We start from the raw sequence: 26581 nt of genomic DNA on the forward strand, positions 1-26581 counted from the left end.
ATCTGTTATATGGCTTCTCTGCTCCTCTGCTGGTCCTTTTCGTCGGTTGGATCCAGCAGAGGAGCATACTGAACTGTGAGTAGCACCAAACACTTCACTGTAGCCCCAGATCACCCCCCTGCACCCCAATTAACCCTTTGATCACCCCTTTGATCGCCCCTGTCAATCACTAGTGAAAGGAAAAAAAGTGATCAGTGTAAACTGTCACTTTTTTTTTTTCACTGGTATTGACTGTTAGGTTTTAGGGATAGTTTAGGCCCCTTGGTTAGGTAGTTTAGCGTGAGTTAGCGCCCAGCCCACCGCACCGCAGTCACTTATTCGCTGTTTAGCGTATCGCTAATCAGCATTTGTACTTTTATAGTATCTGTACGTGATCAAAACTGATCACGGTCAGATCTATAATTGTATTAGTGTCACCTTAGCTCGCCCTCCACCCAAAACGCAGTGTTTGCCCGATCAGGCCTGATCGGTCGCCCACACGTGCGTTCACCCACGCCCGCCCCGCCGCAGTGACAATAAATATATTTTTTTTGATCACTGCACATTCACTTTACACGCGCTGCGGCGATAAAAAAATCAGTTTTGATATTTTTTATCAACCGCAGCGGCCTCCGGTACTTCGCTAGCCTCCCCTTTGTAAGACAGGCTTGCTTTTTTTCTTGGGTAGTCTCAGGGAATACCCCTAAATTTAGTAGTCCAAAATGTCAAACAGGGGGTATTCTTCTGAAGAGGCCTACAGGATTCTGACCCAGTCGGATGAGGAGTGGGAACCCTCATCTGACGAATCTAGCGGGTCAGAATATGAACCTGTAGAAAGCAGTGGCTCTCTGACCCAAAGTTCGGACGAGGAGGCTGAGGTCCCTGATAGCACCAGGCGTACCAGGCCCCGTGCCGCTAGACCACAGGTTACGCAGGATCCGCTTCAAGAGCAGCAGAGTGGGGCTGGCGCTGCCGGATCACGTGGTGAGGCATACACCAGCAGCGCAGCCCTTCCTGGACCTAGTACCAGAACTGCCGTACAGCATGGTGAAGTAGCGAGCACCAGAAGGGCAGTTGAAGCTGGTACGGTGGCACGTGCAGTAGTTACCCCATCACAGCCACCGCACAGACAGGCCCGTAGAGCCCCTAGAATCCCTGAGGTGCTGGCAAACCCTGATTGGCAGTCACCAACTTCAGCCGCACCATTAGTTCCCCCTTTCACCGCCCAGTCTGGAGTTCGGGTTGAGACGGCTCATATCGGTTCGGCCCTGGGATTTTTTGAGCTCTTCTTGACTGCGGAGCTCTTAAACTTAGTTGTGGCAGAAACAAATCGGTATGCCACACAATTTATAACCGCAAACCCGGGAAGCTTTTATGCCCAGCCTTTCCGGTGGAAACCAGTCCAAGTTTCCGAAATTAAAATTTTTCTGGGCCTTCTCCTCAACATGGGTCTAACTAAAAAGCATGAATTGCGGTCATATTGGTCCACGAACCCAATTCATCACATGCCCATGTTCTCTGCTGCTATGTCCAGGACACGATTTGAGACCATCCTGCGTTTTCTGCATTTTAGCGACAACACCACCTCCCGTCCCAGAGGCCACCCAGCTTTTGACCGGCTCCACAAAATTCCGCCCCTCATAGACTATTTCAACCAGAAATTTGCAGATTTGTATACCCCCGAGCAAAACATCTGCATAGACGAGTCCCTAATACATTTTACCGGGCGCCTTGGCTTCAAACAATACATCCCAAGCAAGCGTGCCCGGTATGGGGTCAAATTGTATAAGCTCTGTGAAAGGGCCACAGGCTATACCCACAAATTTCGTGTCTATGAGGGAAAAGATCAGACCCTGGAGCCGGTCGGTTGCCCTGACTACCTGGGGAGCAGTGGGAAGACAGTCTGGGACTTGGTGTCACCCTTATTCGGCAAGGGGTACCATCTTTATGTGGACAATTTCTACACAAGTGTGGCCCTCTTTAGGCATTTGTTTCTAGAACGATTTGCGCCTGTGGCACCGTGCGACCTAGTCGCCGGGGCTTCCCCCAACGGCTCGTTACCACCCGTCTTGCAAGGGGGGAGAGGGCTGCCTTCTGTAACGAAGAACTGCTCGCGGTGAAATGGAGAGACAAGCGTGACATTTACATGCTCTCCTCCATTCACGCAGACACGACAATCCAAATTGAGCGAGCAACCCGTGTCATTGAAAAGCCCCTCTCAGTCCACGACTATAATTTGCTCATGGGAGGGGTGGACTTCAATGACCAGATGTTGTCTCCGTATTTAGTTTCCCGCAGAACCAGACGCTGGTATAAGAAGGTGTCTGTATATTTGATTCAATTGGCTCTGTATAATAGTTTTGTTCTCTACAGTAAGGCTGGGAGAACACGATCCTTCCTCAAATTCCAGGAAGAGATCATCGAGAACCTCCTGTATCCAGAAGGTTCCGTGGCCCCATCCACCAGTGTAGTTAGCCGTCTACACGAGCGACATTTCCCCAATGTCGTTGCTGGTACCTCAACCCAACCGTCACCCCGAAAAAGATGTTGTGTCTGTAGCAGGAGTGGAATAAGGCGTGACACCCGCTATTTCTGTCCTGACTGTCCTGACCACCCTGCCCTATGCTTAGGAGAGTGTTTCCGGAAGTACCACACACAGGTACACCTAGCATAGGGATCACATCTCACCAGGACAGGCACACAGGGCTATTAGGGCCCATTCACTCACAGCTGCTGCAAACGTCTCCTTTCACATGGGACAAAGTGCATAACGTACTTAGCCACATCTTTGGGCGATTTGCGCTTTGTACATTGACCCATGGGGAAGGAGAGGTTTGTTCTAATAAAGGTTAAAAAAAAAAAAAAAAAAAAACACCAGTAAGCAAAAAGGTAATGTTCAGTTCAAAAAGTTAAAGTTTATATGTTCTCTTCCAAAGTTAATAAAATTATTGTGTTGCGGCCTGGTTTTTTCTTTTTTTTTTTTTTTTTTTTACCTTCCAGGTGGACCAACCGATCGACTAGCTGCAGCACTGATGTGCATTCTGACAGAAGCATTGCGCTGCTGTCAGATTACACGCAAGTCGGTGTATGCGGCGCTGCAAGACGAGATTTCTCCTCTGCAGTAAAAGATACGTTTGCCGAGGCATATGAGCTGAGGAGGTGGCGGTGTTCCTATGCTTTGGCAAACACTTTGTATATAAAAAAAAAAATCCCAGCAATGATTTATTCATCCACATCGATTGATGTGAATGGAGAAATCTGGTTTGCCAGGGCATACGAGCTAAGTGGGTATGGATGTTGGCGGAGCTCCTATGTCCTGGCAGACGCCTTTCCCCTCCTTTTTTTTTTGGCAGAGATTTTTTTATCCACATTGATCGATGCGAATGAAGAAATCTGTGCCGTTCATTTTTTTCTTTCAGCCCAGAGGCTGAACGGAAAAAAAAAATCTCATTACCCGTATGCTCAATATAAGGAGAATAGCAGAAACTCCTAATGCTGGCCATACATGTAATGATTGTGGAGACCCTCAAATGCCAGGGCAGTACAAACACCCCACAAATAACACCATTTTGGAAAGAAGACACCCCAAGGTATTCGCTGAGGGGCATATTGAGTCCATGAAAGATTGAAATTTTTGTCCCAAGTTAGCGGAAAGGGAGACTTTGTGAGAAAAAAATCAAAAAAATCAATTTCCGCTAACTTGTGCCAAAATTTTTTTTTTTCTATGAACTTGCCATGCCCCTCATTGAATACGTTGGGGTGTCTTCTTTCCAAAATGGGGTCACATGTGGGGTATTTATACTGCCCTGGCATTCTAGGGGCCCCAAAGCGTGAGAAGAAGTCTGGTATCCAAATGTCTAAAAATGCCCTCCTAAAAGGAATTTGGGCACCTTTGCCCACCTAGGCTGCAAAAAAGTGTCACACATGTGGTATCTCCGTATTCAGGAGAAGTTGGGGAATGTGTTTTGGGGTGTCATTTTACATATACCCATGCTGGGTGAGATAAATATCTTGGTCAAATGCCAACTTTGTATAAAAAAATGGGAAAAGTTGTCTTTTGCCAAGATATTTCTCTCACCCAGCATGGGTATATGTAAAATGACACCCCAAAACACATTCCCCAACTTCTCCTGAATACGGAGATACCACATGTGTGACACTTTTTTGCAGCCTAGGTGGGCAAAGGGGCCCACATTCCAAAGAGCACCTTTCGGATTTCACAGGTCATTTACCTACTTACCACACATTTGGGCCCCTAGAATGCCAGGGCAGTATAAATACCCCACAAGTGACCCCATTTTGGAAAGAAGACACCCCAAGGTATTCCGTGAGGGGCATGGCGAGTTCCTAGAATTTTTTATTTTTTGTCACAAGTTAATGGAAAATGATGATTTTTTTATTTATTTATTTTTTCATACAAAGTCTCATATTCCACTAACTTGTGACAAAAAATAAAAACTTCCATGAACTCACTATGCCCATCAGCGAATACCTTGGGGTGTCTTCTTTCCAGAATGGGGTCACTTGTGGGGTAGTTATACTGCCCTGGCATTCTAGGGGCTCAAATGTGTGGTAAGGAGTTTGAAATCAAATTCTGTAAAAAATGACCAGTGAAATCCGAAAGGTGCTCTTTGGAATATGGGCCCCTTTGCCCACCTAGGCTGCAAAAAAGTGTCACACATGTGGTATCTCCGTATTCAAGAGAAGTTGGGCAATGTGTTTTGGGGTGTCATTTTACATATACCCATGCTGGGTGAGAGAAATATCTTGGCAAAAGACAACTTTTCCCATTTTTTTATACAAAGTTGGAATTTGACCAAGATATTTATCTCACCCAGCATGGGTATATGTAAAATGACACCCCAAAAAACATTCCCCAACTTCTCCTGAATACGGAGATACCACATGTGTGACACTTTTTTGCAGCCTAGGTGGGCAAAGGGGCCCACATTCCAACGAGCACCTTTCGGATTTCACTGGCCATTTTTTACAGAATTTGATTTCAAACTCCTTACCACACATTTGGGCCCCTAGAATGCCAGGGCAGTATAACTACCCCACAAGTGACCCCATTTTGGAAAGAAGACACCCCAAGGTATTCCGTGAGGGGCATGGCGAGTTCCTAGAATTTTTTATTTTTTGTCACAAGTTAGTGGAAAATGATGATTTTTTTTTTTTTTTTTTTCTTACAAAGTCTCATATTCCACTAACTTGTGACAAAAAATAAAAACTTCCATGAACTCACTATGCCCATCAGCGAATACCTTGGGGTGTCTTCTTTCCAAAATGGGGTCACTTGTGGGTTAGTTATACTGCCCTGGCATTCTAGAGGCCCTAATGTGTGGTAAGGAGTTTGAAATCAAATTCTGTAAAAAATGACCAGTGAAATCCGAAAGGTGCTCTTTGGAATGTGGGCCCCTTTGCCCACCTAGGCTGCAAAAAAGTGTCACACATGTGGTATCTCCGTATTCAGGAGAAGTTGGGGAATGTGTTTTGGGGTGTCATTTTACATATACCCATGCTGGGTGAGAGAAATATCTTGGCAAAAGACAGCTTTTCCCATTTTTTTATACAAAGTTGGCATTTGACCAAGATATTTATCTCACCCAGCATGGGTATATGTAAAAAGACACCCCAAAACACATTCCCCAACTTCTCCTGAATACGGAGATACCACATGTGTGACACTTTTTTGCAGCCTAGGTGGGCAAAGGGGCCCACATTCCAAAGAGCACCTTTCGGATTTCAACGGCCATTTATTACAGAATTTGATTTCAAACTCCTTACCACACATTTGGGCCCCTAGAATGCCAGGGCAGTATAACTACCCCACAAGTGACCCCATTTTGGAAAGAAGACACCCCAAGGTATTCCGTGAGGGGCATGGCGAGTTCCTAGAATTTTTTATTTTTTGTCACAAGTTAGTGGAAAATGATGATTTTTTTTTTTTTTTTTTTCTTACAAAGTCTCATATTCCACTTACTTGTGACAAAAAATAAAAACTTCCATGAACTCACTATGCCCATCAGCGAATACCTTGGGGTGTCTTCTTTCCAGAATGGGGTCACTTGTGGGGTAGTTATACTGCCCTGGCATTCTAGGGGCTCAAATGTGTGGTAAGGAGTTTGAAATCAAATTCTGTAAAAAATGACCAGTGAAATCCGAAAGGTGCTCTTTGGAATATGGGCCCCTTTGCCCACCTAGGCTGCAAAAAAGTGTCACACATGTGTTATCTCCGTATTCAAGAGAAGTTGGGCAATGTGTTTTGGGGTGTCATTTTACATATACCCATGCTGGGTGAGAGAAATATCTTGGCAAAAGACAACTTTTCCCATTTTTTTATACAAAGTTGGAATTTGACCAAGATATTTATCTCACCCAGCATGGGTATATGTAAAATGACACCCCAAAACACATTCCCCAACTTCTCCTGAATACGGAGATACCACATGTGTGACACTTTTTTGCAGCCTAGGTGGGCAAAGGGGCCCACATTCCAACAAGCACCTTTCGGATTTCACTGGCCATTTTTTACAGAATTTGATTTCAAACTCCTTACCACACATTTGGGCCCCTAGAATGCCAGGGCAGTATAACTACCCCACAAGTGACCCCATTTTGGAAAGAAGACACCCCAAGGTATTCCGTGAGGGGCATGGCGAGTTCCTAGAATTTTTTATTTTTTGTCACAAGTTAGTGGAAAATGATGATTTTATTATTTTTTTTTTTCTTACAAAGTCTCATATTCCACTAACTTGTGACAAAAAATAAAAACTTCCATGAACTCACTATGCCCATCAGCGAATACCTTGGGGTGTCTTCTTTCCAAAATGGGGTCACTTGTGGGGTAGTTATACTGCCCTGGCATTCTAGAGGCCCTAATGTGTGGTAAGGAGTTTGAAATCAAATTCTGTAAAAAATGACCAGTGAAATCCGAAAGGTGCTCTTTGGAATGTGGGCCCCTTTGCCCACCTAGGCTGCAAAAAAGTGTCACACATCTGGTATCTCCGTATTCAGGAGAAGTTGGGCAATGTGTTTTGGGGTGTCATTTTACATATACCCATGCTGGGTGAGAGAAATATCTTGGCAAAAGACAACTTTTCCCATTTTTTTATACAAAGTTGGCATTTGACCAAGATATTTATCTCACCCAGCATGGGTATATGTAAAATGACACCCCAAAACACATTCCCCAACTTCTCCTGAATACGGAGATACCACATGTGTGACACTTTTTTGCAGCCTAGGTGGGCAAAGGGGCCCACATTCCAAAGAGCACCTTTCGGATTTCACCGGCCATTTATTACAGAATTTGATTTCAAACTCCTTACCACACATTTGGGCCCCTAGAATGCCAGGGCAGTATAACTACCCCACAAGTGACCCCATTTTGGAAAGAAGACACCCCAAGGTATTCGCTGATGGGCATAGTGAGTTCATAGAAGTTTTTATTTTTTGTCACAAGTTAGTGGACTATGAGACTTTGTAAGAAAAAAAAAAAAAATAATCATTTTCCGCTAACTTGTGACAAAAAATAAAAAGTTCTATGAACTCACTATGCCCATCAGCGAATACCTTAGGGTGTCTACTTTCCGAAATGGGGTCATTTGTGGGGTGTTTGTACTGTCTGGGCATTGTAGAACCTCAGGAAACATGACAGGTGCTCAGAAAGTCAGAGCTGCTTCAAAAAGCGGAAATTCACATTTTTGTACCATAGTTTGTAAACGCTATAACTTTTACCCAAACCATTTTTTTTTTACCCAAACATTTTTTTTTATCAAAGACATGTAGAACAATAAATTTAGAGCAAAATTTATATATGGATCTCGTTTTTTTTGCAAAATTTTACAACTGAAAGTGAAAAATGTCATTTTTTTGCAAAAAAATCGTTAAATTTTGATTAATAACAAAAAAAGTAAAAATGTCAGCAGCAATGAAATACCACCAAATGAAAGCTCTATTAGTGAGAAGAAAAGGAGGTAAAATTCATTTGGGTGGTAAGTTGCATGACCGAGCAATAAACGGTGAAAGTAGTGTAGGTCAGAAGTGTAAAAAGTGGCCTGGTCTTTCAGGGTGTTTAAGCCATAGGGGCTGAGGTGGTTTATCTACCTTCAGCCACATACTTACTTGTTGTTTTATGTACGCTAAATGCATAATTTTTGGGGCCTGTAGTACACTGGCCTGCTGGAAAATTGATATCCAATGACCATGTAATCTACCTCCAGCCACATACTTACTTGTTCTTTTATGTACTCTGAATGAATAATTGTTGCAGCCTCGGAGGAATTCAACACAAGTGACGACCACGTGTTATCGAATTTCAACAATTATCATTAGGGGCTTTTTCAAGAGGGGGGATTTCGTTAGCCATGTTTTTATGTTTTTTGTTCTTTTAAACATATGTATTTGACCTGTATTTGTACTGGCCTGCAGTAAAATTGATATCAATTGACCATGTAATATACCTCCAGCCACATAATCACTTGATCTTTGTGAATGCCTAATGTTTGGGGCCTGTAGTCTAGTGGCCTACAGTAAAAATTGTATCCCATGACCACATAATGTACCTCCTCGAGCCACATAATCAGAATTTCTTTTATGTCAGGTGAATGCCTAATTTTTAAGGCCCGTACTCCTGTGGCCTAAAATAAAAAAAATTCTAGGCTCCAACAGGGCATATTTCAGAGAATTTCCCTTTAAAAAACCGATTTGATACATATGCAAATTAACATAAAAGAGTCATATCTTACTTGTGTGACCAGAGAAGAGTCATATTTTCAAGCTCTGACTCATCTCAGGCTAATTTGCATATGTATCAAATCGGTTTTTATACACAATAAAAGCACACAGAGCTATGGGGACTGGATATTGCGGATGTGCTAGCGGCAGGTGACAGGTTACCTTTAAGATGCATTAAAATGTCTGTGCTGTGATACTAAGCACAGCCACTATACAGTGTATCGTGCTGTGCTTGGCATGCGGTGAGGAGGCCACAGTGCTCAACGGAGGCTTCTTCAAACAGCTGATTGACAACAGTGCCTGTATTGTAAGGGTATTTTTTAAGTACTGATTGGTTCTATCCCTTTAATTCTGTTCCCTTTTATTATTACTATTCTGTGTAATGATGTGCCTTGTAATGTAGTACCCATCCTCCATTGTGTTGATAAGACAACATTCCTGTGTGATCTCAGAGACATGCATGAAGCACACTGGAGGAGGGGCTAAAAGGTTTAAACTCTGTGACACACATACATTCGGGGGACTCCACCAAGAACTTTATCCTAGGTAGGAGGTAAGTATTGATTTGCCCTATCTCTTGTACACTTGGGTGTCGGTCATGTGTTATAACGTGGTAGACAACCATATGTTATAGCATGATCTACAGACTCTCATTTAGGCTAGTGATGTATTTACTTTTTATTATTCAGTATGTGATTTGTCTTTGTTATCTTATATTTAATCACACCTAGTAAATATGTTTATTCACGTAGTCTCTGTAAACTTATTCATTCTCAAATCTTTTGAATTCACATTTTGAAACAGTGCTGTTAGTTGGACCCCCACTAATCAGATATTAATTACCTATGCTGAGGATTGTTCATCAATATTTTACTCCCTGAACAGCTCTTTAAGACACTAATGCATAAAACTTTCTCTATCTTAACTAACACTAACACTTCAATGTCCTTTATCGGTGCAGTTCACTGTGATAGTTGTGGCCATGCAGGCTGGCATCACGGCCTCTCGCATACTAGCTGCAGGCTGACTCTTGTGTATGCTGGTTGCTTGGGACTGCGTGCTGGCTGCGGTGTCTTGTGTGAACTGTTGCCTGTGTTTGTGGCTTCCATGCCTGCATCTTTGTGGTGCCTGTCACCGGTGCCGTGCAGGCTGGCTGAATGCACTTTGTGTACTGACTGTGGGCGTTCCCATGTATGCTGGTTCTGAAATGCGTGCTGGCTTTAGCCTTGATTGGGAACAGGGACTAAGTTTGTATTCACTTGTGATTGTATGTTCTGTGCATCTTGTTAATCCTGGTTCTGATGGGGTTAATATCCCCTGGTCTGGGCCTGGGTGTGGCTTATCAGGTGCCCTGGTTATGCACCTGTATCTATCTGTGAGCTGTGGGGCTTGTGGTCAGTCTATGTTCTGCCTTGCTGGGTGTAGCCCCTTGCTGCTGACCCAGTGGGTTTTACCATCTGCCCTTCTGTGTGGTGTCGCCTGGTATAGTGTTGGTGTTGTTGATGTTATTGCCTTGCCTGATCTTCTGTACCTGTTCTGTGTCTGTATCCTCTCTGTTCCATGTTTAGACTAGCAGTGCTCTATCTGCGTCTGATAGCTTGGCAGTGCTAAAATACTTCTGATCCTGTCTGTTCTATGTCCAGCCTGGCAGTGCCTACTTCTTCTGATCTAGTCTGTTCCTTGTCTGCCCTGCAGTGCCTTACTGCTTCTGTTCCTATCCCTTACTGCTTCTGTTCCTGGGTTCTCCGGAGGGAGGATCTCTAGTGTGTGTGCTGCTCTGCCTGAGACCGCTATGCTTCCATTCCGCTTGTGGTCCAGGCATCTGCTTCTGTGCTGGTTCCCGTTTGTTGTCTGTTCCATGTCCTGTGTTTGCTTGTTTTCCAGTTCTGTAGTCTGTTCCGCTGGTGCTTGCACCAGCGTGGTTCTTTGGAGGTGGCAACCAATTGTACCGGGACCTTCCTTGTGGTGCGACCAGTGAGCCCTCTGCCCAGTTCACCCCTACCACCAGGGGCTCTGTGAATAACGGGGCTTACTGGTTCTCCGCCCTCTTGGTTTTGCCTCTGGTCTGCCGGTGCACTTGGTTCTGTGGTAGTGTTACCACTATTGCTTAACCTTCTGTACTGTCATGTTCTTTTATTATATGTGTAATAAAGTACTCTATTGGTCCCTGGTCTGTTTCTCCCTGTGTCCTGTTTGCAAGACGTCCAGGAGGTCTGCCTTGGGTCCCTGGTATGTGACAATCTGAATATATTATTCCTTAGGGTTCTTTCACACGAGCGGATGCCGTGCGTGCAATCGGTTGCGTGACTGAGAGCCAAGCCCTGTTCCAGACAGCAGAGACACGGAGCATTAACATGACTGATAATGCTCTTTGCCTCTCTGTGATCTTTTTACTACAAAATTACAGTGACAATTTAATCTCACTGTGGTTTTTGTAGTAAAAAGATCACAGAGAGGCATGGAGCATTATTAATCATGTTAATGCTCCGTGTCTCTGCTGTCCGGAACAGGGCTTGGCACTCTTTCAAGCAGCGGATTCCACGCACGGGATCCACTTATGTGAAAGAGCCCTTTATAGTTCTCTTATGCTGCAGTTCTTCATATTTATCATGACTGGCTTACATATGCACGGTAAGTACAAGGTGCACGAAATCTGTGAAAGCCTTCAAATGACCCTATGGCCCCATAGAAGGGAATTTTCAATAACAGCAGACAGCCCTCATTGTTTTCACAGCATGCTAGTATAGCAGCTTCACTTAAAAATATAATTTACCTTTTGGTTGTTACTTGAAAAGTTTTGTTCCTTGTTTCCTCCCTACCGAGTGAATACTTTGAGAAGATTCTCATACGTTTTAATTGAGAATTGACATGCATTTTGTGCTCTCATTTTTGTATTTTTGGCTGCAAATTGAGTTTGGAGAAAGGATCCTGCTGACTTTCCTACTAAAATATTTCTTTCTTACACTGCTTCTCCACAAGCACAAGTTGGATGATTCTTCACAATACAACAATAATGTATGTAGGAAAAACTATGGTGTTAAGCTACATAATCGTACCTGGCAGTCAACGTTGCTGACACTGAGTTCTTTAGTCAATAAATGGAGCAGACCACCTGTCATTCGTGGCAGACCTGTTTCACGGCAGTGCCGGTAAGAAGCAGGTTTGGGAAATACACACAAAATACTTCATGAGCTCATCTCCTTGCTGCTTGTCTGTCTCTCAGACATACAACTATGATTGGATGAAACTTCCAGGATGTGACTGGTAAACAGTAGGAAGAGCAGCCAACCACCTTCAAACAAGGCTTCTTACCAGACTCCGTCCCTCCCCTGAGGACACCAAGAGGAATAAGAGCATAAAGACCTGAAAAATGAAAGCTCAGACTTCTAATTAAACTGCATACAACAAATAATGTGTAATAAAACGAAAAATAGAATTTTATGACTGTACATCACCTTTTGATTTTATTTTATTTGAAGTTACGCATGACCAGTTGGACTTGTTGAGGACATATTGATGAGCAAGGTTGGGTTGGAAAATGCACTGCACAATACTACCTATTCTACTAATTGTCACGATGCGCTCCAAGCGTGGTTCCAGGAGGCGGCGGCGGCCGAGGCGCTCCCAGCGTCGCCCGTCCCCGTGTTAACCACTCTGAGGCTGAGCTGATCACTCGGCGCTCGGCTGTATTGGAATCCGGGAGTCATGTGATGCTGGCCATATCACATGACTCCACTAGCGCCATATTTAAACAGGCAATCTGATGGCCACAGATTGCATGTTATTGAGGTCCTTCCTGCATGATACTCGCCTGGTTTGTTTTTTCCTGCTTGGCTTCCAAATTCCCGTCCGTCTCATCCTCTGGTCTTGGCGTGCTCTCCTGGTTTGACTTCGGCTTGTCCTGACGATTCTCTGCTTGCTCCTCTGGTACCTTTTCTGCTCTCTTAGTTTTGACGCGGCTTGTTTGACCTTTCTGTTTATGTGTTGTTTGTCTTCCCTGCACTATCCTAGCTAAGGGTTTGTCGACCAGTTGTCCCTTGTCGCTAGGACTTGCAAGGCAAGTAGGCAGGGACAGGGGTGAGGGTGGAGTTCAGTGGTCACTACCCCACCCCCTTTGTGTGTGACACTAATAAATGTGTGGCATATAGTGCCCAAATAATACCATTTACAAATAATCATACCATATAGTGCCTGCTTACCAAAAACCACACAGTGCCCAAATTACCTTGCCATAAGGGGTTCAAATAATTCTGCCAGTGTCATGATGAGGTGTGGGGGAAAACTCCACACCGAACACCGATGGGAAGCGGAACAGAGACTAGGCCTGGATACTGGGGTAAGGGAGCTGGTCACCTCCTAAAGCAAGTCCTGACTAACTATAAGTATGAACAGGCCTCGATGGTAGGGAAGTTCATACACCGTAACCTAGGGCCCTAACTCACCCTGAAGAACCCTGGAAATTTGGTCAGGACTAGAGACGACCAATTCCTCTACAAGAAGGATAAACCAGAATCTCCCTCAGGCCTAGGAACAAAGGAAAAAGGAAGATAAAACTTGCTGTCATGTTCTAGCAGGGGTCAACCTGACCCCTAGAACATCTAACAAGAAGTTTTCAGTACTGTTCTAGTAGGAGTCCACCTGACCCCTAGAACAACCTACAACGAAAGTATAACAACAATACACACACACACAGATGATAGTGAGTAGCAAACTAGAACAGCAGATAAGAAACCAGCCAGTAACCACTGGACAAGGAGCACCGGTATACTAGGCGACTTACCACCCGCGGCTGCTGGAAGAAACACCAACAGTCCACACAACAACGACTGGAACCCATGCATATATACTGGAACCTGAACTCCATACACTGCACAGTACAAACAACAAACACAGAACCCAGTGTACCAATAACTGCCTGGACCCCCATGCGGAGAGATGCATGGCGGCCTCAGGCAGAGCTGCACACTGACTAATTGTTCCCCCTCCGGGGAACCCAAGAGCCCTGTCACCGAAGGCGCAGACAGGGGAAATGTCTAGCATCTATGCAGGACTATACACACCAGAAACAGACCAGACATGGGACAACAACTAGACATACAACACCAACCTGTAACATAAACCATACCACACATAGAAACAGAGTGTGTCCCTCAAGAACTGGGCAGATGGAACACCCAGGATGGGAGCATTGCTCCAGCACCAAACAAAGGCTGGCGGACAACTAAACTCCTGGCCCTCAGCAACAGACAGGATAAATAGCACCTAGTGACCACACCCAGCCCAGGAACTTAACCCCACAAGTACCAAACAGGGAAGGAACCAGGATACAGGGAACAGTGCACACACATGCTGCATAAACTACACATTGCCCCAGGCAACCAGCATATATACGGCAAACGTGTCACAGCGAACAACACCGAGACCGTGACACAGCAATGACAGCCAGGCAGCTGCCTCAATGCCAAATCAGTATTCTAGTGAATGTGGTTGAATCCTGTGCAGTTGCTTTCCATAAATAAAGCCAGGGGCAATGCCACCCAGGGACTTTGATGGGAGCAGGAGAATACTAAATAGACATACATAGTTCAAGTGAAGCAGCTCAAACTTTACTCAGTACAATCTTGGTGGTTTCAAATATATACACAGTTCAACGGGCTTGTGGTAACAGTCTCTTACAGTTCCCTTTAACTAGAATAGGAGTCCTGCTCCCTGGTCATTTTGCGGTTCCTCCGCAACTATCCTACCCAGCAGGCAGTCCTGCCACTCCACTCCCATTTTCTGGTCAAGCAGGAGAGTATACCTGGACAATTCTTTTAAATTTGCTAAGCACTTTGTAACGAGCCTGGACTTTTTTGCATAAAATATCTGCACATGTACATATATGAAAAATCTAAAAGTCATGTAATATATTCTATATCAAGGGGAACTGGCAGTTGTCTTAGAGTGTCATCTCGACTTTTCAGTCTAAAGGCAGTCTGAAAATGTCCACAAACCTCCTGGGCTTTCAAAAAGATCCATCTTGTGTGAAGCAGTAGATAGTAGTCTAGAAAGAGAGGGGGAGGAGGGAGATGTAGCTGCAGTCACTCTGACTCATTAATTTAGCACAGCTCTTATGTCACACTAGGAACTGCCCGTCCAGTTGACATGGCATCTAGTATACATCTACAGCTAGCTCAGGTGCAATTGTGATTTTGCACTGATACTGTAGGTATATTCTAAGCTATTAATGCTGTTTATTATACTAATAGGAATAAAATGAAATATTGTTCTGAGAATAAAAATACAAACTGGGTCAGTGAGCCTGCATGGCAGATAATTTATGAGCTACATACTAAACCATGGTCTATTATCAGCAGGGTCTTTCCCCTACTTGCATACAGATATATGTTTTGCATGCCTACTAGGTGGGCCTATGTATTCTGAATGGGAGTCTGGTTTAGAAAATATAAATCTCATCTGCACAGCTTTCCTAGCAATAAAAAACATTTCTATAGGGAAATGAGACAAGATAATGTAAAATCTATGATAGACTATTATATTTGGTCAAGTGCCAAATTGCCCTAAATATTTTACCAGGAGGGTCTCAAAGCTATTATCAGGCAGCAGGGCCACATGCCGACATTGCTAAGTTTTCTCTCAAGGCCATCATTGTCTAATTAGCAGGATCAAATATGCTTCCTTGTTAACTGACTTAATTAGTCAATTACGTTGAGGTTTGCTTTTTAATAAAATTGCACAATTTAATCAGAGAGCCTGAGTTTTATCCTTGCATCTATGTCACGCATATTATTTAATATTGTATATACTGTCTTCTATCTTTCAGAGGGAGCATATGCCTTCAGTTTGCATACGAACTAAGGATGAGCAAATCAATTAAACCAGTTCGGAATTCGTCCCAAATTTCGTATTCTAATGAACCCGAAGAGAGAGAGACTAGTAAATTAGGGTTTCTGGGCAATATACGTATATGCATTGTCTGGTAGGGGTACTCTTTCTCACTATGAAGAACGCCTAGTATGCGAAGTATGTGTGGAGTACTGTAGGCCAAGCAATGCCTCTCTGAGTTTCAGGGAAAGATATTCAAATTAGCTTTCCTAAGCCTATCAGATCCTAGATGATACCTAGGAGACCAGAGAGTGTTATATTCCAACGTTTAGGGCAATTGACTAGTTTTCCATGGGTAAGGGTATCATATGACCTGGGGATTCCACTGTTTTCAGCTTCCTAACAATGTATCAGCAGAATATAGGCTGTTTTATGATAGTCTAGGTTCTGTTCCCCGATTTTAAATTGATATTATCAGCAAAATGAAATATGTATATAAAAAAAGAGTTAAATGATAAATAAAAAAGCTGTCTGCCTTCAGCCACCACTAGGTGGAGCTTGGCAGCTTACTTCATACTGTTCATACTCTGAGCTCATTATGCAGTAAATTCCAAAGGCTCTTCTAGGAAGCCATTCAATTAACTCTATGCCTATGCAGAGAACATATTATAAAAATGAGTCAATGTTAGAGCTAAGAATGGCATGATTGTGGGGGCAGGATTGTGCAGGAAATTAAATAGTAAGTTAAATAGTGAGGGCCTCAGGTGATTTGATCCTATTTCACTATAGTTGTCTGCCCCATTTCTATGCAACACACTTACTTGTGGAAAGTCTATATTCACCTGCTGCTGCAGCCACTGCAGCAGACCTTTCTCCAGAGCTCACCCCCAGCAGGGGGGTAGGGCCACTACATGTGTCTTACATCCATACTGGCCATAGTGGTGCCCAGCAACCTCTTATATTCAGGCCCTTCTGAGAGGTGATGGTGGACTGAACATCACTGCTCACATCATCGGGAGAGACAGAGCAAATAATTTGTTCTTCTGTGATACCAGAGCTTTTAAGGTGGATGCTGCTTCCCCATTTTACACATGTACCCTGTATAGTGGCGCATCTTTTTTTCCCAACAGGGCTGTTTCATGGACCTGTCAATACGCCATGTGTCTCCATTAGAATACCTTTTGTGGTAATGTGTACAGTATAGTGCTGGAAGGCGTGTATATCCCACCCAGATACCTCAGCTGGGTGAGATAACTGAAATCCAGAAAGCTGCAGTGGTTTCAGCAAAGTGTAGTTTGCTGAGACAGATTTGTCTAGATTCTGTTCTGGTCTGGATTTTATTTGGACTGGTAGGTAGGTTTGGTAGTGGGATCTGCCAGACCACACCCTTCCAGTACACGTATTTCCTTTAGCTGAGGTGATCACAGATGAGGGATAAAACAATTCTCTGTGTATGACTGTGAGAGAAAGGATTTGAAAAAGGAATCCTGCAGAGGCTCTGTGTGGTCCCAGCCAGGAGGGCTGTTGGGCTACAAGGCTGAAGAAGCCTGAATTCGGGGGGACCAGCGACGCCTGAAGAAAGAGGTGTCGCACGGTCAGCGTTGGGGGGACTTGGACCATATCCCCCCAGGGTATTAGTCTGGTCACAGCCAGGAGGCTGCTGGACCGTTTGGCTGAGTAAAGCCGGATCTCACTCCTCGTGTGAACTGCGTCTTAAAGGTGATTTAGGGAGACTTATGTATTATGTAGAGCCCAGACGGGCAGGTGTTTATTTTGCTGTGTTTATGTTTGTGCTGGTGCTGAAGTGCCAAAATAAAGCAACATTTGGACTTTAAGTCCATTGTCTTGGGAGGAATCTGTCATCGCAGCCCTGCTTGAGAGAGCGATCCCTTACACTATATAATATTATATGTCAAAGACCATGAACATGATGCATTTTTCAAATTAATCGGTGAGGAAAGAAAATGCCATATGCCTCTCTATATGATCAGAATTACATGGAAGCACTGTATGGGCACAAAAGAGGCTATGGGCACCATATTACTGCAGAAGTGTGCATGAGGCCCTATTGGTGGCAGGATTTAAAGGGATTTCTTACTCTAGAAGTACTCTATACATTTAGTGCAGTGTTTATTTTCAATGTGCTTCTCTTCTAAGAGCACCCTGGAGTCCTGTCTACACACTGCGTTCAGAAAGTATGGCTCTCGGCGTACCATCGAAGGCTATTACAATTCATATTATTCACAGTCAAGGTAGACTGATACTTCTTTAAACATATATTTGCTATGCCACTTTGTAAGTCAAAAAACACAGCCTTGGAAAGTGAAGCATTTATGTATCATGGCAAGCTTCCCAGTCAAAAGCCTGGCCCTAGGGAGTCGATAGCCATGGAGTTTAGAACCTGCCAGACATGCGGCCGTTTCAGCTCTCGGTATCTCTCTAGCCAGAAGCACTGAATCCTTCAACATAGATAAAAATGATAATCCTGCGATGGGATCTGAAGCGGCTATTGGGGATATTCCAGGGCTTTGCATCTGGATAGAGCAGCTGCCAATCAAACCTATCTGTGTCCAAGTGAAGCATTGTCCCAGTAATGCAGGTAACGCGCCGACAAAGGTAATAAACACCCTGTAGCTGTGTTAGCTGTCAGGCAAAATGAAAAGAAAATCGCTGTAGGACCATAATAATAATGAAATAATCTGAATGGCGGTATATTTATTGATTTACGCTTTGACAAGTCATCTTGCAGTACTTACAAAGACATACGAGAAGCTTTTTTTTTTTTACCGTGAATTGAAAGGCTGAAAATATTACTGGATGCTCGAGTAAAACCAGAGCAGCCCCTGGATCTGGTGTTTAATGTACCTTAAACATGGAGAAGCCGTTTTCAGGGAACAATTATATCTCTTTGCCTTTTGTTAGGTTCCTTGCACATGGCAAAATATGGAGTCTTCATGAAGGCTCAGGGAGTGCCCCCAGAATAGTATGGAGTTGTAGGCACTACGGGGCACATTTATGAAGCCTTAATTAAAGCCCTCAGCTGGCGTTGGATCTGCCAAAGTTATGAAGGAGCACCGGCCTCTCCATAACTTTGGCGCATCCAGCGCCAGTTCTAAATATAAGACATCATCCGAGCTATCTTACATTCAGAACTTTTTTTACACCTAAAACAGTCGCAGAAAATGGTAAATGAGACAGGCCTGCTGGCGCCTCCCTTCCCCGCCCACAATTTTAGACCTGGCGTGAGCAGGGAAAAGTCACAGATAACGGCGCAACTAACCGGCCACAACTAATTTAGGCATATTTCATATAAGTAAATGACCCCCAACATGTTTTACTTTATTGTGCCCCCCCTCCCACCCCCACCCCGTACTAAATTATGGAGATATCCTTCCTTACAAGCAATGAATACATCCATAATATGGAAACTGACATAAGTCACATTAATCCAGAATTTGCCAAGACAAGTTCTATGCCCAGTGGTGTACCGCTAATAGAGGCAAACCACTGAGCTGTTATGAGGCCTGTAGGGAAGGGGGGCTGAATGTGAAAAATGCTCCTCCCACTAATTAACTTAATACAGGCTCTCAACGGACCCGGCCGTGAACAAAAAGCTCCGCCCCCTCTAATTGCAGGCACCCATCACAATTCCCTGTCCACGCCTTCCGGTTCCCTGCTCCCTCTGCACTTCACTCAATCCGCCCTCCTTTAACCAGCAAGACTTCTCAGGGCAAATGGATTAGCGTGGGACACATGGGAAGAAGAAGCACGCTTTGTGCTGTGTGTAGTACCCCAGAGCAGGCACTACCCTTCCTACAACCTGCTACTTAAATGCCTAACCAATGGGTGACACCACCATGCCTTCTGTTTCCAGGTCTGTTCATTAGGTGCTATGCAACTGTTATGTATTTTTGCCCCTTTTGGGCAGAAGTGGGCTAGTCCTGCTTCCTACCAAAGGAGGGGTTGCAGGAAGCTGTAGGGATTTGAGGGTTGAAAGGAGACCAGACAACATGGCACAGTGAAGAGGGCCTTCTCCCCTCCTGCAGCAGGAGTTTTCCAGGGGAAGCAGCTTGTAAAGCACCACAACTGCTTGCAGTTCATAGAGTGAGTAATGTATTATAAGAGGGTCAATGGCCAAAGGCACCCCACCCAACGGTACGAGAACCTCTAGAAAATCCAGAAATCACACTGAAGCTGGAGAGAGAGAGAGAAAGCAAAGTATTCAAGTTTACCTGCCAGTTTACCCTTAGCCTTAAACTTCACCAAGTCTGGACACTACTTACTACAACTCCTTTGTTGCTACGGAGCCTAACCCCATGGAGCGACAGTATCCAGATAGGAGCACCATGACACAAACTATTAAGGCCGTATCACCGCTCAGTATTCCTAAACACAGAGACCTGATCGCCCCTGAGGGGCATGCTGCTGCATGTGTGCTTAGGAAGGTGAGGCACAGGGTATGCGCTGTGTCTGGATAAAGTGGAATATGAATGTGTACTCAAGGGATCTCCTGGGGAGTAGGACCAAAGCACTGAACACACTCCCATTGAGAACACACTCCCAGGTACAGTCTCTGCATACATACCAGGGTGTCTGGAGGTGACTGTTCAGCTGGAGAATCCAAGTGACTGTGCTGCCTGAAGGAATAGTGATGGCTGAGAGGCACTGAGTCGTGTGCGTGTCACTAAAGTGTGTCAGAGTGTGTTGTCAGAGTGTGTCAGGGTGCAGAACAGGGATGTGTTGCATGTCTGAAGGTGATGGTGGAGCACTTTCTGCCCATGTTTCCTGCTGTGTGCACAGTAGTAGCAGTGGCTTGTGTGAGAAACTGTGGAAAGGGACAGTATTAAACCCTACATGTGAGGTGTGAAGCAGCATTTCTTATAAAATCATATGGGAAAGCTGGGATACAACTAGTATGTGTGCCGCATGTGGACATGCATACCCATGCTGGTAGTTTGGAGATGAGCTTCTACCAAACACCTCTGGGACAAGTTGAAATCCAAAATAAAGTCTCATTGTGTGCTTTATATGTCATACGGAAGAGCCAGTAGATTCTAGTGGTGTTTGGGTAGATTGAGAGTGCCTTCACGCGACCATATCCGTTTTGTGGTCCACAAATTGTGGATCTGCAAAATACACATGCGACCTATGTGCATCCCACACATTTTTGTAGACCCCATTGAAAAATTGTCTATTTTTGTCCGCCAAACGGACGTGAATAGCACATGTTGTATAATTTGCAGCTTGATCTTACAGATGCGTAGAGCACATGGAGGCATCCATCTGCTGTCCCCATTTTGTGCTGCCTCATAGAAACAAATGGGTCTGTATGCTATCCGCAAAAAAAAAAGTGGATTGGAAATGGACCGAATAATCAATCGTGTGAATGCACTCTTACAGGTATTGTTACTAGCTGTTCAGCATTATGCAGAAGGAGGTCTATCACTATATAAGGAGCATGGTGGATAGCTGCGGGACTACTCCTGTGAATGCTGATGAAAAGAGAGCGTTGCAGGGGAGGGGTAGAGCAGGTATGGGAGGATCTAGGAACAGGACATGGAGGCCCAATTCAGATTTTTGATATGGGGCCCAATGATTTCTGTGTACCTAGCCTTTCTGCTGCCTGAGGCGAAAACTGAAAAGGCGCACCCCCATGACAATTTCTTAAGCTAATACCTTTGCCACAATGAAAGCGCTCATTGCCCATGGCCCTTCCGCTGCCCGCCTCTTGCCCCTGCCTGGTGCTGCCTGAGGCTATCGCCTCACCTGGCCTCATTGGTGGTGCACAATCACAGACATATGCAATACAATAGGGCTGTAAAATAGGACCCTGTAGATTACTTTAGGTGCTGTATTATGGCTCTGTATAACTCTGAGGTTATATCAGTGGGGGTAAGAGGACCCCATTCTCGAAAAAGGTAGGAATCCCATAGGTGGGTATGCTATTATAATTGTCTACAATTGGAATACGCCTTCAGAGCAATTAGCCTAAAATAAGCTCACAACTGGAACTGAATGAGCCAGTGTTATATTGAATCATATAGGAAATCAGATCAACCTTACATTTAAAGGGGTTTTCCCATGAATAATGTAAAGCATGAAAATCAGACATCATATAGTACATGATAATCTCTTTCTAACAAAGCTAGAACCAGCCCTGTACCTCACATGGATCCAGAGATCTCCCCATTAGTTGCTCCAATTGTTCAGCGTGGGGCGTGTTTTATCTCGGGAGGGGGGGGGGTCCTATCTGCTGCAGCTGGTAACAGTTGTTTCAAAAAATCTGAAAAAGGACAAACAGCAAGTGGCACTATACAGATAGAGTTCATTGATTAACTCAATAGTTATTATACATTTTTAATTACATGCAATTACAAAATTATTGAGATCCAGTTGATGGTTTGAAAAGTGTAGAATATTTTTCGTGGGACAACCCCCTTAAGGCTACATTCACACGTCCGTGGTGTGTTGTGGACCCGCAAATTGCAGGTCTGCAACACACCAGCCCGTCACCCCCATAGAAATGCCTATTCTTGTCCGCAAGCTGCGGACAAGAATAGGACATGCTCTATCTTTTTGCGGAGCTGCGGACCCAAAATCGGGGCCGCGCTCCGCAATTGCGGCTGCAGACAGCACACTGTGTGCTGTCTGCATCCATTCCGTCCCCATAGAGAATGAATAGGTCCGCACCCATTCCGCAAAATTGCGGAAAGGATGCGGACCCATTTTGCGGACGTGTGAATGGAGCCTTAATGCACACAACTGTGACTTCCCGGATCAGCTGGATGAGGGGGAACTGCAATGTTCTATTATGTAGAAGCAATACAAATTTGCCAAAGGGACAGCACTCCCCAAAAATAATAATATAGTAGGTGAACACCTCTCAGGGGGTTTGGTCCAACTCACTCCATACATACAATCCAATACAAAGAATGAATGCAGTCTGTAGGAATATTGACGCTACAGTAAATATTCATTACTAGATGCAACTTTTGAGCTATGGAGCCTTTTTCAAGCATGCTTGAAAAAGGCTCCATAGCCCAAACCTACAGAGTGCTGCCTCCTCTCTTTGTAATGGATTATGTAGAAGCATGAAAGGGATAAATGGTCTAAAGACAGCTGACAGTAGAATTGGCCATGTTTTGTTAGAAAGGTCTCCCAAAAATAAACGAATCGTATGGTATCCAATTGCTGGAACCTCATCAATCAGCTGTATTCTACAAGATGCCAGATAGAGAGTGATCAACTCCCATGCAGAACCACCAGGTACCATAAAGGCAATGGAACATCATCTGCAATAGATGGACACAAGGCCAGATTAAGGTTGGAGGAGGCACCTGGGCAAACATCTGGTGATGGCCATTTTTAACTTTTTAATATTGTAGCGTGGGTGCAGCACCCACCCTACAAAATATTGTTGCTGCTGGTATTATGTCATTTAAAGAGGACCTTTCATGTGTTTTACTTATAGGAGCTAAATACCTGTTCTTGCTAAATACCCGCTGATGCTGCCACCCGTTTTTATTTTTTTTAAACATCGCCCCTGAGCATCGGTACAGGGAGGAGGAGACACCAGGGTTTCTCAATAGGCGTCTCCTTCTCCCTGGCTGTACAGCGATCCAATCACATCGGAGAGCATCACAGCCAGGGAGGAAAAACCTCAGCCGCATCCTCTATACTGCGGTTGCGTCAAGGAAGCCCATCTGTGGGCCAGTATGCAGTCCAGTTCCATACGCTGGCCTCTGAACTAAGCTGGAATAATGAGGCACTCGTAGCTACCTTTTGGGAAGGTCTCTGTGGGAAAATTAAGGACGAGCTGGCCGGACGGGATGTTCCTTCTACCTTGGATGACCTAATCTCCTTGGCTACTTAAATTGATTTGCGGTTCCAGGAATGTGCCAGAGAGGTGGAACGTGAGGGGAGACCTTTTCTTCTGGCGTCTTCCCTTCAGCAAGCTCCTTCCCCTCAGCCTTGTTGTCTGCAGCTCCAGAGCCCATGCAGGTCGACCGAGTCAGGCTGACTGAACAGGAACGTGATCACCGCCGGGCTAAAGGACTTTGTTTTTATTGTTGTGGTTTTGATCATTTTCTCTGTGCTTGTCCCCTGAAGCCAGGAAACTCCCGAGCCTAGGGTCTGTTGGAGAGGTGGCCCTAGGTTAGGATAATTCCTCTCCACCCCTGACCCTGCCGGCAACTTTGTAGTTTGGAGATAATCGGTTTACGGAGATGGCTCTTCTGGATTCCAGATCAGCAGGAAACATCAAAGCAGATGCTGTCTTTAGATCCTTTGATTCTACAGACCAGGAGGAGGAGCCCCAGTATATCATCGATCCAGCTAAAATCTCGGCCTGTCTTGTCAAGCTATTTGAGATTCCTTCTGGAAAGACCTTTGTTGCAGAGTCTCTTAAAAACTCACAGAATACCACCCTATTTAAAACATAGCCTTTAATCAATATATCATTAAAAGTAACCCACAATATGAAGAAAAAGGAAAAAAAAATAACTCCACAGAGGTAGATAGGGCGATTTTGGAGGTATAGGCGTAGGTCAATAGGTGGAAACTTTCCCTGATTCTGACTCTCTACTATCGACCCTGCCTACAAAACGGAATAGCCATCTCTCCACCACACACGCTATGCTGCCGCATCTAGTCCGACTGACATCCTTCGGTCTTCAGCGTCCATCGGACCTTTTACCTTCATATGGGAGACGCAAGTATCATTGGGTTTTCTTACGGCAGCACAACCTATTGTGTTTATATCTTAGGTGAGGGGGACAGGTGGCCCACTAATCCATCGGCCACAGTAATCACTAAGTTCTTTACTTAACCAGCATTAGCTGTATTGACATTAGCATCTTGTCGGATTACTCTTGTGAACTATCACATGTGTACCAGTAATGCCGAATGACAGCACTATTTAAAGTGAATTGTTGTCCCCTCAAGAGCCCTTAGACTACACTGGGCGAAATGCGTTGGAACTGGGACTGGGACATTTTATAAAATAACTGTGTGATTATTGGTCATTATGTGGCAACTAAGTGTATTTTGTACAGTTTATATTGATGGGATCCGATAGTTTGGAAAATCAATACTTCCTTGTATACATTATTTATTACTTTTGGCATGGATAGACGGGGCAGGCAGCGCGGTTGCAGATGGATGCGATGACCGTGAAGGGCTGCTGTTTGTGGATTGGTCTGTCGATGCGAATGTTGCTGTCTTTTCCTCTGGTCAGAGGGCTGCTGACTGTGTCTGGCGTTCTTGCCACGTGCGGCAGTTTAGCGAGCTCTTTAATTCCCTGTGTTGTCAATGGATGGAGGCAGCCTGATGGTGCAGGGGATTTTGGAAGCGCTTCCTAGGGCTTGGATAACCATACGCGCTTCGAAGGATTGCAGCCTTCTTCATCAGTGGATGTTGTTACTATATGCCTACTATTTGGTGATTGAATAACATACAGTGACCATATTCCCCTCTTCATTTAAAGTACTACTACTTTGTCCCTCAGTCGTGTGCTGCACTTTTATGGTGATGTTTTCCATCTCTTTTAAATATATTGATTATATGTATTTAATAAAGATTATTATCATTTTTATAGCCATTTGAGACTCAGCGTCTTATTGTGTTGCTTTGCTCATAAACATAGGCGTGTGCAGGGGTGTGCACCCTAAAGCACAAACACACACACTGTGCACGCCGTATATGTATGTATATATTATTTACACATACACACACACACACATGTATATACACTCACCTAAAGAATTATTAGGAACACCTGTTCTATTTCTCATTAATGCAATTATCTAGTCAACCAATCACATGGCAGTTGCTTCAATGCATTTAGGGGTGTGGTCCTGGTGAAGACAATCTCCTGAACTTCAAACTGAATGTCAGAATGGGAAAGAAAGGTGATTTAAGCAATTTTGAGCGTGGCATGGTTGTTGGTGTCAGACGGGCCGGTCTGAGTATTTCACAATCTGCTCAGTTGCTGGGATTTTCACGCACAACCATTTCTAGGGTTTACAAAGAATGGTGTGAAAAGGGAAAAACATCCAGTATGCGGCAGTCCTGTGGGCAAAAATGCCTTGTGGATGCTAGAGGTCAGAGGAGAATGGGCCGACTGATTCAAGCTGAAAGAAGAGCAACGTTGACTGAAATAACCACTCATTACAACCGAGGTATGCAGCAAAGCATTTGTGAAGCCACAACACGCACAACCTTGAGGCGGATGGGCTACAACAGCAGAAGACCCCACCGGGTACCACTCATCTCCACTACAAATAAGAAAAAGAGGCTACAATTTGCACGAGCTCACCAAAATTGGACTGTTGAAGACTGGAAAAATGTTGCCTGGTCTGATGAGTCTCGATTTCTGTTGAGACATTCAAATGGTAGAGTCCGAATTTGGCGTAAACAGAATGAGAACATGTATGCATCCTCTGATGGCTACTTCCAACAGGATAATGCACCATGTCACAAAGCTCGAATCATTTCAAATTGGTTTCTTGAACATGACAATGAGTTCACTGTACTAAAATGGCCCCACAGTCACCAGATCTCAACCCAATAGAGCATCTTTGGGATGTGGTGGAACGGGAGCTTCGTGCCCTGGATGTGCATCCCTCAAATCTCCATCAACTGCAAGATGCTATCCTATCAATATGGGCCAACATTTCTAAAGAATGCTATCAGCACCTTGTTGAATCAATGCCATGTAGAATTAAGGCAGTTCTGAAGGCAAAAGGGGGTCCAACACCGTATTAGTATGGTGTTCCTAATAATTCTTTAGGTGAGTGTATTTATATACAGTACAGACCAAAAGTTTGGACACACCTTCTCATTCAAAGAGTTTTCTTTATTTTCATGACTAGGAAAATTGTAGATTCACACTGAAGGCATCAAAACTATGAATTAACACGTGGAACAAGTGTAAAACAACTGAAAATATGTCATATTCTAGGTTCTTCAAAGTAGCCACCTTTTGCTTTGATTACTGCTTTGCACACTCTTGGCATTCTCTTGATGAGCTTCAAGAGGT

The sequence above is a fragment of the Bufo bufo genome, chromosome 9 (assembly GCF_905171765.1).
Source record: "Bufo bufo chromosome 9, aBufBuf1.1, whole genome shotgun sequence".
Classification (NCBI taxonomy): Eukaryota; Metazoa; Chordata; class Amphibia; order Anura; family Bufonidae; genus Bufo; species Bufo bufo.